Source organism: Cetorhinus maximus, chromosome 16 (genome assembly GCF_964194155.1).
Source record: "Cetorhinus maximus chromosome 16, sCetMax3.hap1.1, whole genome shotgun sequence".
Lineage (NCBI taxonomy): Eukaryota > Metazoa > Chordata > Chondrichthyes > Lamniformes > Cetorhinidae > Cetorhinus > Cetorhinus maximus.
Genome location: NC_135894.1, coordinates 55,959,975 through 55,974,166, shown reverse-complemented (window position 1 = coordinate 55,974,166; position 14,192 = coordinate 55,959,975). Strand labels below are relative to the sequence as shown.

Below are 14,192 nucleotides of genomic sequence, written 5' to 3'. Positions count from 1 at the left end.
TGAGAAACAATTAGCAATTGCAAAGAGGGATTCTTATGGGCTCTCGAATTGAATGAGACCCCATTGGGCTGAATGGTCATTTTCATCCATAGTTATCATGTGATCTTGAGTTTTGCTGTAGTCAGTTTTCTATAATTGGGTTCCACTGTACTTTCATTTTGAATGTTCCACCTGAAAATGATTAACGGCATGAAATGATGATAATAACAGGTTTCACTGAGGAATGATGCAGTTTTTCTGGTGAGCTTTCAAGGTAAGCTCCAATGTCATAAACTCGCCATTAAAGGAGTTGTTTATTCAGTTTTTGCTTAAAGGTTTTTATTGCTTGCTCATTTATAAAAATCCTGATATATGAGAGGTTGACTTAAAAATGTGTATGTATGTGCACACATGCATAAAAATAGTCTTAACAGTTTTAACAATTAAAAGCTAACATCCCATTAAAAATAAATTATTTTTTGAAAAGAAATGTTGTTTTAGAAAAAATGACTTGATACTATAATTAAACATGATTATTACATTTAATGTACTCTGAAGGAAATTAACTTTTGTACTTTGGCTGAAGTAATAGATAATATTTTTGCATTGCTGTATTTTCAATGTGATGGATATTGTCATATATTTATAGAAATAATGTCGTGAAGCAGAATTTCCATAAATTCCATAAACATAATCATGATCTAAGTTTGCATTCTGGTTGGTACATTGTTAAAAATGAGGATGTGGTCACTACATTTACATCTAACTAGAAACCTGACTCCAATTTGTGAAACCAATGAAATGATGGGGCTACAGTGCTGTTGGGTGTTATTCGTTGGGTTGTTTTATCTGGTGTTTGCCTGAGTGTCATCTGAAAATAAAATAAGTTTGATGGTGCATAACACCTCAGACAGAAGTTTTCCCATTGAAATTACATCAAGATTGTTGCTGCCATGGTTGACAAACTTCAAATATAAAGATTAATACATATCTGAAGAGTAAATATGTCTCTCTACTAGCCAAAGCAAAACTAATTTCTACTCTTTATTAATCATATAACAACAATACTAAAAAAAATGTTCTGTCCATTGCAAAATTCAAGATGTAAAAATATATAGTTGTTGTGAAAAATGTCATTTGAGTCAATGCAACTGTTAAAAAGCAGGTTGGATAATTGTAGTAACTAATACTATATAATGCAATTTCAAGTTTTCAAATTATAATATTATATATCATCACGTGAAGCCCAACCAAAAAAGCTGACTGTTAAAATTAATTTGCATTTCTTTATTTCTCATTTTTCCCTGTTTCTTTTAGCCTGAGGGCATTAATTCATGGCTGAGATTTGGTTCCATGGGTGCCATTTGTCTTCCAGTGCCTCATCAAATTGGCTTCTACTTTAATATAGCCCATGAGAGTAAATGGGGCAAAGTCCTGTCCATGCTTGCCATCAAACAATGCCCACAATTGAACATGTTCAGCACTGGATTGAGATTAGGAGCAGCAACCTGGCCTTCCCTCACCACCCCCCCCGCCACACCCCGTTAGTTCAGGGAATGTTGAGGCCAATTGAACCACCCCTATTGCCAAACTAAATTCAACTCACTCAGCAGAGATGGGGTAACTAATCCTGTAACCTTTCCTCATTTGCAGGGCACAATTACTTACTGAATAAACTTGATGAACTATTGAGAGATCTGGGAGGTTTAAGCGTTACAATTTCAAAATTAAATTTCAATTAAAACTTCAACTGTCTTTTAAAGGGAAAAGAGGATTAGTATTTACTCATCATTATTCATGAATCAACAATAGACACAGAATTCAAATATTATAATATGCAAGTGATTTGGAGATATTGCAAGAAACTCTTGTTTGGTTTGTTTAATTTCCATCAGCAGTAACAAAAATGTAAGGTTAACTTACTGGTGCCATTTAAAGCAAATGGAGCAAAACTTCATTTCCACCATCTCGCGCAATTCCAAGCAGAATTCTGTTAAAAAAAACCCTTCAATTTCTGCTTGCATATTACAGCTTTGTATTGTGTGTTGACAGTGTAATTATTTGTAGTGATCATCAGTCACAAAGTCTTTGTTTTTCAAGGCATGAGCAATGAACCTCGAGCACAGATTCTGTGCAAACTTTCAAGAACAAGGGAACATTTAACTTAATTTGCTGTTTCTAATTTTTAACATAAGTCAGTCCCTAAACCCTTATGATTATCTCTCTCTTCCTCCATTCTGAAACATTGTATTTCCAGGCACATTATTTGCATAGCTTGTTGAAACAAGACCAGAACAATAATTTGAGGAGCAACAAACCCAAGGTTTAATTGATATGTGTCACCAAAAATATTTAACACATTTATTACATGTTACAAGTTCTATACAGGTATCTCTTTTTCTTGGAACTATGCAAACTAAGACAGGTGGGACAATTAATGTTTATTTTATTCGGCTTCTCACACCATCAGATTCCAGTGCTAAAAATGAATTCTCATTCAACAGACAAATGAGTGCAGTTATTATTTTACAAACAGATTACTGGTTTAGTCATTTTATCCACATGGATGTATCAAAGACATCTAAAGTAATACCTCAATGTAAACAAACCCCCGTATTTCTCCAAAATTCCTTTCTGTTCATCAAACTGGATACTAAGTCAGTTATGTTTTACCTTGTTATAAATAATGAGAGACATACTAGAAGATTGCAACAAGCCACAACTGTAATGTGAACTTTGTTGGTTACTAGATGCATAGAAACACTCTTGAGAAAATTGCATTCAAGAGGCAAATCAGAGATTTTTCAGAATCTCATGAAGGCATTCAATGTTTATTTTTGTACACTAGGGGCAGGATTCCAGAAATGACACTGCTTGAGATAGAGTTTCACTCGCAGGATTAAAACTTTAGTTTGGGTATTCATATGTAGAATTTGTGATTTAGCACTGAATGTTGAGGTGCTGTCATGTAAGCATTTGTTTACTTAAAACACACACAAAGTTCTACTCAAAGTGCATCAACTCTTATGGTGGCCCTCCTGTCACTGGGTTGAAGAGCACATCCCTTTGATGGTGTACAAGGTGGATATTGGCATGGAGAAAACAATTTTGAAGTCTAAGTGGTCGGTATTGTTTTGGGTTATACAGAATCCAAACAGTGAGAGATGGATGTTCTTGGCTCCTGTCAAATTAAGCGACAATATTCCATTATTTGCTACATCTAAGCTTGTAGAATGTGGACATTGGCAATAGTGACAATTAAGACTAAGTTTCACTGAATCCAATATTTGAATAACTTTGGAGAAAAGTCAACATTTTGTGTATACAAGGGCTTTGCCAACATATTCAGACGAAGCCTCCCCTCCTCAAAATTCATTAATTGTCTCTGACTCTTCTGTGACCAGTCTTATGATTTTGGTAGTGACCAGTAATGTGTTTTTTCAAGAATCTGAAAACCCAGGTATTTAACTAAAAGAATGAAGCCACAAGGTTCTCTGTTTAAAACAAAATAATTTTCTACATAAAAAACAAAAAACATAAATACTAATAACCATGCACTATCTTAAGCCGTCAGTTACATTAAAGATAATAAAAGTACAAAGAAGGTAGATACTTATACTCTAAACCGAACTTCTTCACTCAAATTACCTCTACACCCATTTGACTCACACCACCCCTCAAAAAAAAAACTCAAGTCAGATACTTATCAGAAATTGGAAGATTAACCACTTGGTCTACTGTTTCAAAGACTCGTATGAGGGTTGAAATTTCTTAGACTTTGTGCTTACTTCCAGAAAGGTTTTCCTTTCAAGCCTCCTCCAAACATCCTATGGCTGTAGACTCCCAGTTCAATGCATCATTGCTAGTGTATTAAGCGTAGCCATCTTGGGTCAGAACTTTCCTGATTCTATTGTTCTTTGACTCTGGAGCCTTGTTGACTTCTGTCCAACTCATTGTTAGTAGAGTCCTTCAGTTATCAAGATTTTTCAACCCTTTTAACCAGCGTGCCAAATTTTGACTGAATTCAACCAAAACCTGCTTGAAAACAGAACTTCACCCCAGGAATCTAATCTCCTCTGTATTTAACTTCTTGTTGACTCTTTTTCTACTATTTATCTCCTAGGCAGCTTGTTGACATGACCAGTTACTGGAAGCAAGTTGATTTTTACAAAAAATCAGCTTTGAGAGAAACCTAGTTCTTAAAGGGACCATCACCTCAACATAAAACATAAGATTTTCCCCAAAAGCACATGGGCCTTCACACGGGTGCCAAAATTATTGAAGTTTTGCAATAGGAGGGCTCAGCAAAAATAATATTATTTCATGAAGCAAAACAAGAAAAAGGTGTCACACTCGGTGACAAATTTAGTTGTTAGAAACCATACCTTCTACATACACATATAGAATTGCTCATAATGGAAGACTGCATTTATCTGGAGTATTGTGATCAGCAGCCATGAAATTGATTTCAGAAAACAATACTGCTCTTTGTTTTGGCTTGTACTCTTTGAAATCTTAATCATTAAGAACAGCAAAGAGTAACTGGTCTGCTCCTCATACGTGTTGAAGAATGCTACAGAGAACAAGAACTGGCAGAGGAGGTGGATGTGAAACCTGGATAAAGATGGAGAATTGAGGACTGTAAGGGCAATCGTATGGAGTTTATTTAAAATAAATGATTTTCTTTTTAATCCATTCTTGCTAAAACAAAATTAAACTATGTATGTTTGCCATTTGTTTCTAAAAAAAAGTCAATGTTTACAAATGTATTAAATATTACCAAACCACATTATTTTCATAATCATTGATAGTGGACCTTTTGTTAGTTTTGTTTTGCATTAATTCATCCATTTTAATGGGAAAAATTATCAATTTGAATAACTTACAAAATGATTATTCTTAGGTGAGATTCTTGGGTGAGATAAGGGAGTGAGTTATTCAACTCTAAAATCGTGGTCATGATAGAATGTTTGTTTATCCCTATTTATCAATGTGCATTCTAAGTGACACTAAGTAGAGCGCTTCAAATAATGATCTCCCATGGACTAGTGCTCATTAATTATGCATTAAACTTATATATTTCCACTAGTTATCCATAAGTACAAACCATGGGCATGATCCAGATCACAGGAACTCCAGAACTCACTTAGACTGAGAAGAATGAGTCGAGGTAATCTTCTGTGAATAGAAGCCTCTGTGAAATGTGATCCTAACCCAAAAGGTAATTGGGTACAAATCCCAGGTTATTCATCTATTGTTGCAATTTCATAAAGTTTCATCGCACAGGAAATATTTCCCTGACACCAAAAAAGGACTGGAGCCATCGAGTTCCACACAGCATTTGATCATCTATGTTTGGACAGATTTGGATAACCTTCAATCTCTACCAGAAATGATCTATCATTTCCATATAATATTTGTAGAGCTTGTAGTGATAACATTACAACTGAACAGTTGATAAAAACAGAAATCGTTAGTTACTTTGGAGAAAACCTTTGAGGTATTTTGTCACTTGGTAATGATGCCATGGTGTCAGTGTCTGACTGACAAATACTAAAATCTAGGGTGCACTAATATCTACATTGTGTACTAACTACATAAAAGTGGCAGTATTGAAAGAAGGAATTTACATTGATATAGCACTAATCACATTTCAGAACATCTCAAAGCATTTCATACAGATTACTTTTGGACTTCAGTTACTGTTGTTATATTGGCAAACTATTTGCAAACAACAAAATAACACAAACAGATATGAGATGAATGGTTGGTGGCATTGGTTGAGGGATGAATGCTCCCCAGTGATGTATCTTGAACAGCCACCTGAACAGACAAGTTTAACATACTGGGGTGCATGTTACTCCAGCAGATTTTCAGAAAGGTGAGGGTGGAGTTGGATGAGAGTGGGGGCAGTTGAGTGCAAAAAAACTCAAGTCTATGGCTGGAACTTTGATGGAAGCGGGGTGTGGGGGTGGTCACTGTAAAACTACGGGAGATGGCATTGGGTTGAGCTTCTGATGTCATCACACCAGAACACGATTTCAGCAAGGGAGGATGGCGAGTTGAGTGGGGAATCCACTCAAAATCTCTAAGCAATCAAAAGCCAATCTGATCATTGAGGAGGAAATTGACAGTGACCTTATTAGCTTCTTAGAATTTTGCAAGCATCTTACGGGCAATACTGGGGTTGGAGCCTCATCAGCATTTAAAGGGCAGTAACAGGCAGTAGCTTTTGGGGTTTGCTGATAAACTTTTAACATAAAGAATAAAATATTTTTTAAGCAATGGTGTACATTCATTGAGGTCTTTTGATTTAATAGTACAGATGGAGAAGGGCAGCCATTTATTTTGGTTTGAGGCTCCTTGAGCAGTTAAATCCTCCTGGCAGTGGGCTCATTAGAGAGAGGCCAGTTAGGGAGGTAGAAGTAGGTGGCCTTTCTGCAACCTCAGGAAGGGTTTCCCCTTAAAGTGGAATTGCCCAGGTGGCATGAACATCGTGCATTCCACAGGAGGTTCCTCCACCAAGGAGGAGAGCCTGTAAGGGAGGGAAGAGCAAGCAAACATAAATGGACATCAGCTACTGTCTGCAGGGGCAGCCTCAAGGGTTGGAAGTAGCAGAAGGCCACAGAAGGGATCATGAGCAGGCACCAGTGTGGAGACGAGGGCACTCGGGGCCCAGGGCATACACAGAATAAAAAATCTACTTGCAGATGTTGGAGTGGCAGTGTCGCCAAAGATTGTGTCTGTCCTGAGAGACAAGTCAGCCTCAGACGAGGAGGAAGGAAAGCCGATGAGGAGCTGTAGCATTCTAGCAGGCTGCTTGGAGGGCTCCGAGATCTAGATGCAACGGAGGTTCAGGAGGCACTTATACTCTCATTTCTCCTTGCCCTTACCACTACAGCCAACCAGCCAAATAAAGATCCACACCCCTAGCATATTAAAGCCACTCATCTCTGCTGCAAGCCCAGACCCCCTTGACCACTAACACCTGTTGCTTCTGCAATGTACAAATGATGAGCATGTACAGCAAGCTCATCCCAGGTAGCCCTTGGGTCAATACATCCTGTTGCATGTTAATTATATTGTTAATGTTGTTATGAACAATGAATAACTTTTAAGTTGGATATATATCTATGTTTGTGTGTTAAGCAAGGGAACAAGTGCTTCAGTTTCAATTAGGGTTTGTTTGTGAACCTTGGTGTCAGGAAGTCTGAATGGGCTCCAGACTAAAGGTCAGATCTTTTGGGTTTGCTTGTATATATACATTTTCAATCAGGTTTTATAATCCATGAAGGTAAAGAGGTGGGTTAAAAGTTTAGGGAGTGTGGGGAGGAAAACACAAAGTAGAAAAGCTTTACTGTCACCTAGCGACAGTGGTCCAGTGACATTGACACAGAAAAGACAGAAGAGAGAGCTTAGTGTGCCTCAGAGAGTGAAGACAAGAATTTTCAGCTCTCTGAGAAGAAAACGTTGCAAGGCTATTGGGACAATAGCTGACTAAATAGTCGGTTGTAGAACTCAGTAAAGTGATTCGTTCAGCAGAGGTGCTACAGAAGACTGAGCCTAGAGTGTGGTTTTTGGGTGTCTCAGGGAGAGATACGAGTTGAGCGACAAGCAAATGCTCAGAAATTCACCAAAAGGAAACCATTTGCAACTATGTCCCAAATGAGAAGCCTTTGTGTGTCGAGCTAATTGTAACTCTTCACTGGTTTATGTGTCTGTAAAGATATTGCAGGGATAAAGGGATAGTGAGAATTTGAAGCATCTTCTTGTGTTTGTATTGAGATCTTTCCAACTTTTTTGTCTGGTGTAATATAGGTCATTTTACTTGCTTAATAAATATTTTATTCTTTATGTTAAAAGTTTATCAGCAGACTGCTGTGAATTTGTTCAGTAACTTTTCTCCATGGTTTCTAAAACAAAAAGTTTTATCAAGCCAGGTTTCACTCTGGGATCTGACTTGTCCAATATTAAAGTCAGCTGGGATCACAACAAGATACACAGGTGAAGGGCATTGTTTAATTAAATACTTTGTGCACAAATAAATAGGGGACGCGTACGGCCATACTAGTCTGAAAACGCCCGATCTCATCTGATCTCGGAAGCTAAGCAGACTCAGGCCTGATTAGTACTTGGATGGGAGACCGCCTGGGAATACCAGGTGCAGTAGGCTTAATGTGACTTGTGTTGGTCCGAGTTGAGTGCAATGCCTGACTTGGCGGCTGCGACAAAGGCGTCAAAACAGTCGCTGATTAAAGTCACCAAGAAGCTGCCTAAGAAGCGGAGAAAATCTCGCAAGCAGAGCTATTCCATTTACGTGTGCAGGGTGCTGACCCAGGTCCACCCTTCCACCAGGATCTCGTCCAAGGCCATGAGCGTTATGAATTCCTTCGTTGTCAACATTTTCGAGCGCATCGCCTCCGAGGCGTCACACCTCATTCACTACAACAAGCGCCGCACCATCTCGGCCCGGGGGGTCCAGAGCGCCGTCCGCCTCATGCTGCCAGGGAAATTGGCCAAACACGCCGTCTCCGAAGGCACCAAAGCGGTCACCAAATACACCAACTCCGTTTAGGTCGATCATTCTAAAGATTATAAATAGGGGACACTGGGCACCATGGGGGCTGGATTGCATCGTCAGCCCCGCGAACAACATTCTAACTTAATTTTGTAAGTTTCCTTTGAAGTTTTGATTTAGTTACTGTGCCTCATCAGGGGCTGTTCCCCCTTGTAATAGTTGATTTTATTGATTATTAGTTTGCTTTAAAAGAGCATATAAATAGGGGACATCAATTATAAGTGTTTCCTTTAAAATGTTTGTCTTTGTTACAGTGTCCCTTTAAAGGGCTGGTAATCTGTTTATTATTTTATCTGTTTCTAAAGAAGAGGAGTATAAATAGGGGCCAGCTGGGTCACTGGATATGTGACAGGAAAGCTATGAGAACAACATCAATAAACCATCCCAGTAAAGAAAATCTCTGTGTCTTCATTTTGATTTCACCTACTGGCTTGGACTCTTTTAACACATCCTACTCTTGTTCTGCTGGATGGCCATCAACACTCTATTAAGACATTCATAAAGTGAATATAACATTTATCACAATAATTGTTGCACACAGGCAGGTAATCATCACCCATGAGAGCATCCAGAGTATTTTCTTACATCTCTGACATGTGTTCTTGCATGATGCTTCCCCTTCACAGTGAAGGCAGGTTGTTGACCTTGCTGCCCCATCGCCTGGGATAACTTTCGTGGCCGTCTTTTGGCTGCTTGAAGCCTGGAGGCCACCGGCATGATGAGGGCCCTCTTCTGTTATCACAGGCACTGGTGACACTGGTGCCACTGTACACAGCAGGAGCACCCTGAGAGGATCCCCCAGATGTAGGTCAGCACTTCCTCCTCCTGTGTAAGACACACTTGTACCCCCATGCTGACCTGAGAAGGACAGGAACTGGTGGGGACTCTGGGTGCCTTATTTCCCTCTTGTCTTGCCAATCCTCCCTTGAGCTCATGGACAAGGCAATAGCATGCAGGTCCGTGGAGATGGCTGCTCTCTACTCTTGTGTTTTACCTTTGTAAACAAACAGAAAGATCAGGCCCATTCACCCTTATGCTTGCGTGGTGCTTTCCCTGTGCTATTTTTAACGTGGCTCATCCCTCCTCTGATTGAATTCCAACATCACCATCCACCATGGATCGGTCACCCTGTGCTGCCTCCCCCAGTGGGTTCAGGATTGAGATGAGCACCACTCCGTGCCCTCCTCCTCGTATTCTGGGCTCTTTCCTCCTGCAGAAACACAGGAGAATGATGTTCTCGGCTGCACTAGAGCAAACACAATGCCTAATTACTTTGCACAGTTGCTGCAGCATCTGCGGCCAGTGGTATGCATTGGGTCACTCTGGAAAGCCCTTGCGCAAATTGGCACTGCCAGGCTCGGATCCCCTGAGGGCTGCAGCCGTTTCTTTCTTGGCAGATGCTGCAGCCACCACTCATTGTCACTGATATGGTGGGCTTTCTCTTCCCAGCATCCGCACCATCACACTTACCCATTCACTGGCTTGCCAAAAGGGTCTGATGTTTGTCACTCAGCCTGGAAGAATGGAGAAGCTCATTGACCTGCTTGCAGCACTGCTGCCAGGTTCTCTGGATGACAGTTGTCCGCTAACCTCCACTGCAGCCTCCATCCAGGCTTGCTTGGTTTTTTGGGGAGGCTATCTCCTCTAGTCACTAGGAAAGAGGACCTCCCACCTTGCCCAAGCTGCATAAGTGAGGAAATGCAGGGAGTCATCACTGAACCATGGGACCACCCGAGTTCTTCTTGCCGCCATGCACACAAATGAGTTCCAAATGTGTTCTAATTGGTTGGATTGGTGTCAGTCACCATCCTGACTTGGAAATATATTGCCATTCCTTCACTGTCGCTGGGTCAAAATCCTGGAACTCCCTTCCTAACAGCACTGTGGGTGTACCTACACTACATGGATTTCAGGGGTTCGAGAAGGCAGCTCAGCACCACCTTCTCAAGGGCAACTAGGGATGGACAATAAATGCTGGCCCAGCCAGCGAAGCTCACATCCTGTGAATGAATAATATTTTTTAAAAAGCTGCTGAGGCAGGGTGGTCTCAGGTAGATAAGTGGTGGTCTCCAGTAGAGGATGGCTGGTGTCAGGCTTCCGAAGGCTACTCTCCAACTGCAGGCTTCCTGCTGAACATGGCTGCATTCAGGCCTTGGGCATTGGCAGCCCTTTCATCATGCTGCCATCATCTTATTCTACAGAGATGAAGATGAGGTAGCCAGTTCAAGTCCTACCCCCAGATTCAGTGTCCTTGGCAACTTGGCCGGCAATTGGGTAGCCGGCGTGAGATGGCTTTGTGAACTGAGGTTGGAGTTGGAGGGCCTTTGCCACCCATGCCCATCTCTACCACCTCGCCGATACAGGTAGAATTTCCAAGCTGTTTTTTTAAAACAATTTCCTTTGTAATGCAAGTTTAGCAAATTAACCTAAAAATAAAAGCAAAATACCGCGGATGCTGGAAATCTGAAACAAAAACAGGAAATGCTGGAAAAACTCAGCAGGTCTGGCAGCATTTGTGGAGAGAGAAACAGAGCTAACGTTTCAAGTCCGTATGCTCTGAAGAAGGGTCAAACGGACTCGAAACGTTAACTCTGTTTCTCTCTCCACAGATGCTGCTAGGTCTGCTGAGTTTTTCTAGCATTTTCTGTTTTTGTAGCAAATTAACCTACTAGTTTCTGAGAAGTGGGGTCAGCTTCTCAACGAAAAACTGACATTGCGAATCCACAAGGCTAGCTTCATTTTCAGGCAGCAAAACACCCCAGGCTTATAAATCCAGCCCATGCTGATGGGATAAGACTCTCTTTTCTCTGATATCCACATTGCTAATAATATAATGTATTTTTGGATAGTCTGAAACCATTTGAATTAACAGCATTAAATATCAGGCACCCATTGGGCAGGCCCTCAAGGCTAACTTCATGACATTAGAAATTTCAGGCTAGGTTGCAGAAAACAAAGGATACACATTTACTATTGAACTATTGAGGTTCATCACAACCTCCTCCATTGTTATTTTTCAATATTCTTTCGAAATTCCTACTGTTTTGATATGGTTTTACTTACTCTATAATAAACTTGGAGATAGTCGGTATATAGTTTTTCTTTAAACTACTTATTTACAGTTTTACAAAGGTTTCATGGTTTGTACATGGTTCTATGGACAGACTGTTCTGTGTCTAGCTCTCTTGGAGTCTCTTGGTCATCTGATCCTGATATTATACTTACATCATTATTAAAATCATTGTCTAATTAACATACCCATTAACCCTTTACTCTACATCTACCATTTCACCAGGACATAACCTTCTCAGTCTGTGCCACTTGTATATGAAATGGTATGTTGGGACACAGTAAAGCAAGCCTCTGCTTTTAAAAATCCATGCTTTACAGCTGAGAGGTTTTGACAAAAGTGCAAAAATGGGACGAAAAATGTCTCATTCCATTCCAATGAGACGCCTTTTGTAAAATATGAACAATGTAAAAGGAGGAAGACATCAAATCTACAAACTCCCTCCAGCTGAAGGGAAATATGCAAAATTGTTCCAATTTTTTGAGTATACTAGAAGCTTTCATTTTCCATGGTAGTTGAAAAGTAATTTTAAGAGCTCGAAAGTTATGAAATCGATTGACTTAATCTGTGCTCAGTGCATAGCAACAGTGTCAGTATCAGAGAACAGGATACCTTCTCAAATTATCTTCCTGAATACTTTTTCATATACAGGCAGCACAGACCAAGGAGGTTATGCCTTACTGAAAGAGTAGGGCTGTAAAATGGATCATGATAGTGGAGGAGTTTGTGACTAATCATTTGAATTGGTCAATTCTCAGGGCTTCAAATAACTTAGACTGCAAGGTTAAAGCTGAGAGTTCTTCCATGTTTGAAAGGTAAGCTACAGAGTTATAGCTGATGTGCTTCTACTTATATTTTGGCTTGCACAAGTTTTAGGCTTGTGCCTTTTTATTTCGCTATTTGTTATTTACATCAAAAAGATGGACTACTCTGAAAGTGGCAACAAGTGGTTTTAAAGTTAAGTTCCAAAATACTCACAGTTGTGCTGATTTCCATTGGTCTGATTGACAATAAGGTAAATGGCTTCTAAATAAAGCCAATAGCTTGCCTCAAAAAATTAAATTTACTGAGAAGAATATTTTAATGTAACAAGTCAAACATTTTCTCTTTGAGAGCCAGAACCCTTCATCCATTGGCACTCAGTAACTTTTGATTAAGTTGCAGAAACCCCAAAATGCTTTGTTTCATCGATCCACCATAAAGCATCTCCATAATTACAGTTAGTGATTTTAGCAAGTAAACACTTGATGTGCTTGCGTGATATTTTCATGGCACTTTAACAAAAGCATTAACCCATATAAATAAGAATTCATCAAAATATTAAATGGATGACTTCCCTATAAATGAGTTTAGAGTTCTTCTCTAAGATCGGGAACAATAATTTTCAGACTCTTATTTCAATTTTACCTATTATGTAGATGTACTTAAAGAAAATGCCCATATAAATTTGAAAACATTAAATTATAAGCACAGAATTTATTTGATATCAGCTAGAATACATATCCCATTTCAAATGGCATTGAGAGTTCTGCCTTTACACAGCAATGGGCTCTGAACAGCAGTAGCCCCCAGAATTTTAAATAAAACTATGCAATCTTTTCAGTCCTCCCTCATAATTGGGAGCGTCAACATTTTCCTGTTTTAAACGTATGATTAGGACTAAGATCCAGGGGGTTAGGCAATACCTTTTAAAACTGCAGTACGATTTGTATTTGCCACAGCTAAGTTGTGGCTCTCCAGTTTGGTGATCTGGGTGAATAAAGTAGGTATACAGAGACATTGATGAGAACACTTAATAAATTGCCTCAGTTTGTTATAAAATATTAAACCAGGTGAATGGCCTCCAAAGAAAATCAATAACTTGCCTCATACAATTACAGAATATATTTAGTTAGTTTAGTTTAGTTAGTTAATTATTTAGGAATATTTTAATCAAACGAGTCATGTTTTCATTCATTGAGAGCCAATAACCTTTATGTGTTGGCACTCAATAACTTTAATCAAGTTGCATAAACCCCAAAAATGATTTGCTCTGTAAATCCACCTTAAAGCAATGACATAATTAGTTAGCAATATTGCATGACATTTCCATGGTATTTTAATGGAAGCCTTAGCTCATTTGAAATAAGCTCCATTAAAATACTGGACAGATAAATCTATTTTAAGTGATTCAGGCAATTAGCTGCCTGCAGGAATGGGTTCTGCATGTCTGAGGCAGGATGTCCCATCACAAGTGTTGGAGAATATGCTAAGTTTTTTCTTTATTAGTTTATTGGATGTGGGTATCATTGGTTAGACCATTTTTTTGCCCATCCCTATTGCCCTTGACAAGGTGGTGGTGCGCTGCGTTCATGAACCGCTGAAGTCCATGTGTTCTGGAGCACCCGCAGTGCTGTCAAAGGAGCCTGGTGAGTTGCTGCAGTGCATCTTGTACGTGGTACACACAGCTACCACTGTGTGGCAATGGTGGAGAGAGTGAATGTTTATTGTAGTAGATGGGGTACCAATCAAATGCTTTCTCCTGAATGATGTTGAGCTTCTTGAACGTTGCTGGGGCTGCACTCA

The 14,192-nt window shown here is 39.6% G+C and overlaps 1 protein-coding gene and 1 non-coding gene across 4 annotated transcripts in view; one reads left to right on the top strand and one right to left on the bottom strand.

The window, feature by feature from the left end:
• Window positions 1–14,192, bottom strand: part of il1rapl1b (interleukin 1 receptor accessory protein-like 1b) — a 1,487,064-nt gene that overhangs the window by 553,279 nt on the left and 919,593 nt on the right. The gene's annotated exons all lie outside the window — the stretch shown is intronic.
• On the top strand, window positions 8,034–8,152 carry LOC144692058 (5S ribosomal RNA). The gene has a single exon (XR_013579254.1). It is a non-coding gene; the product is annotated as a 5S ribosomal RNA (ribosomal RNA).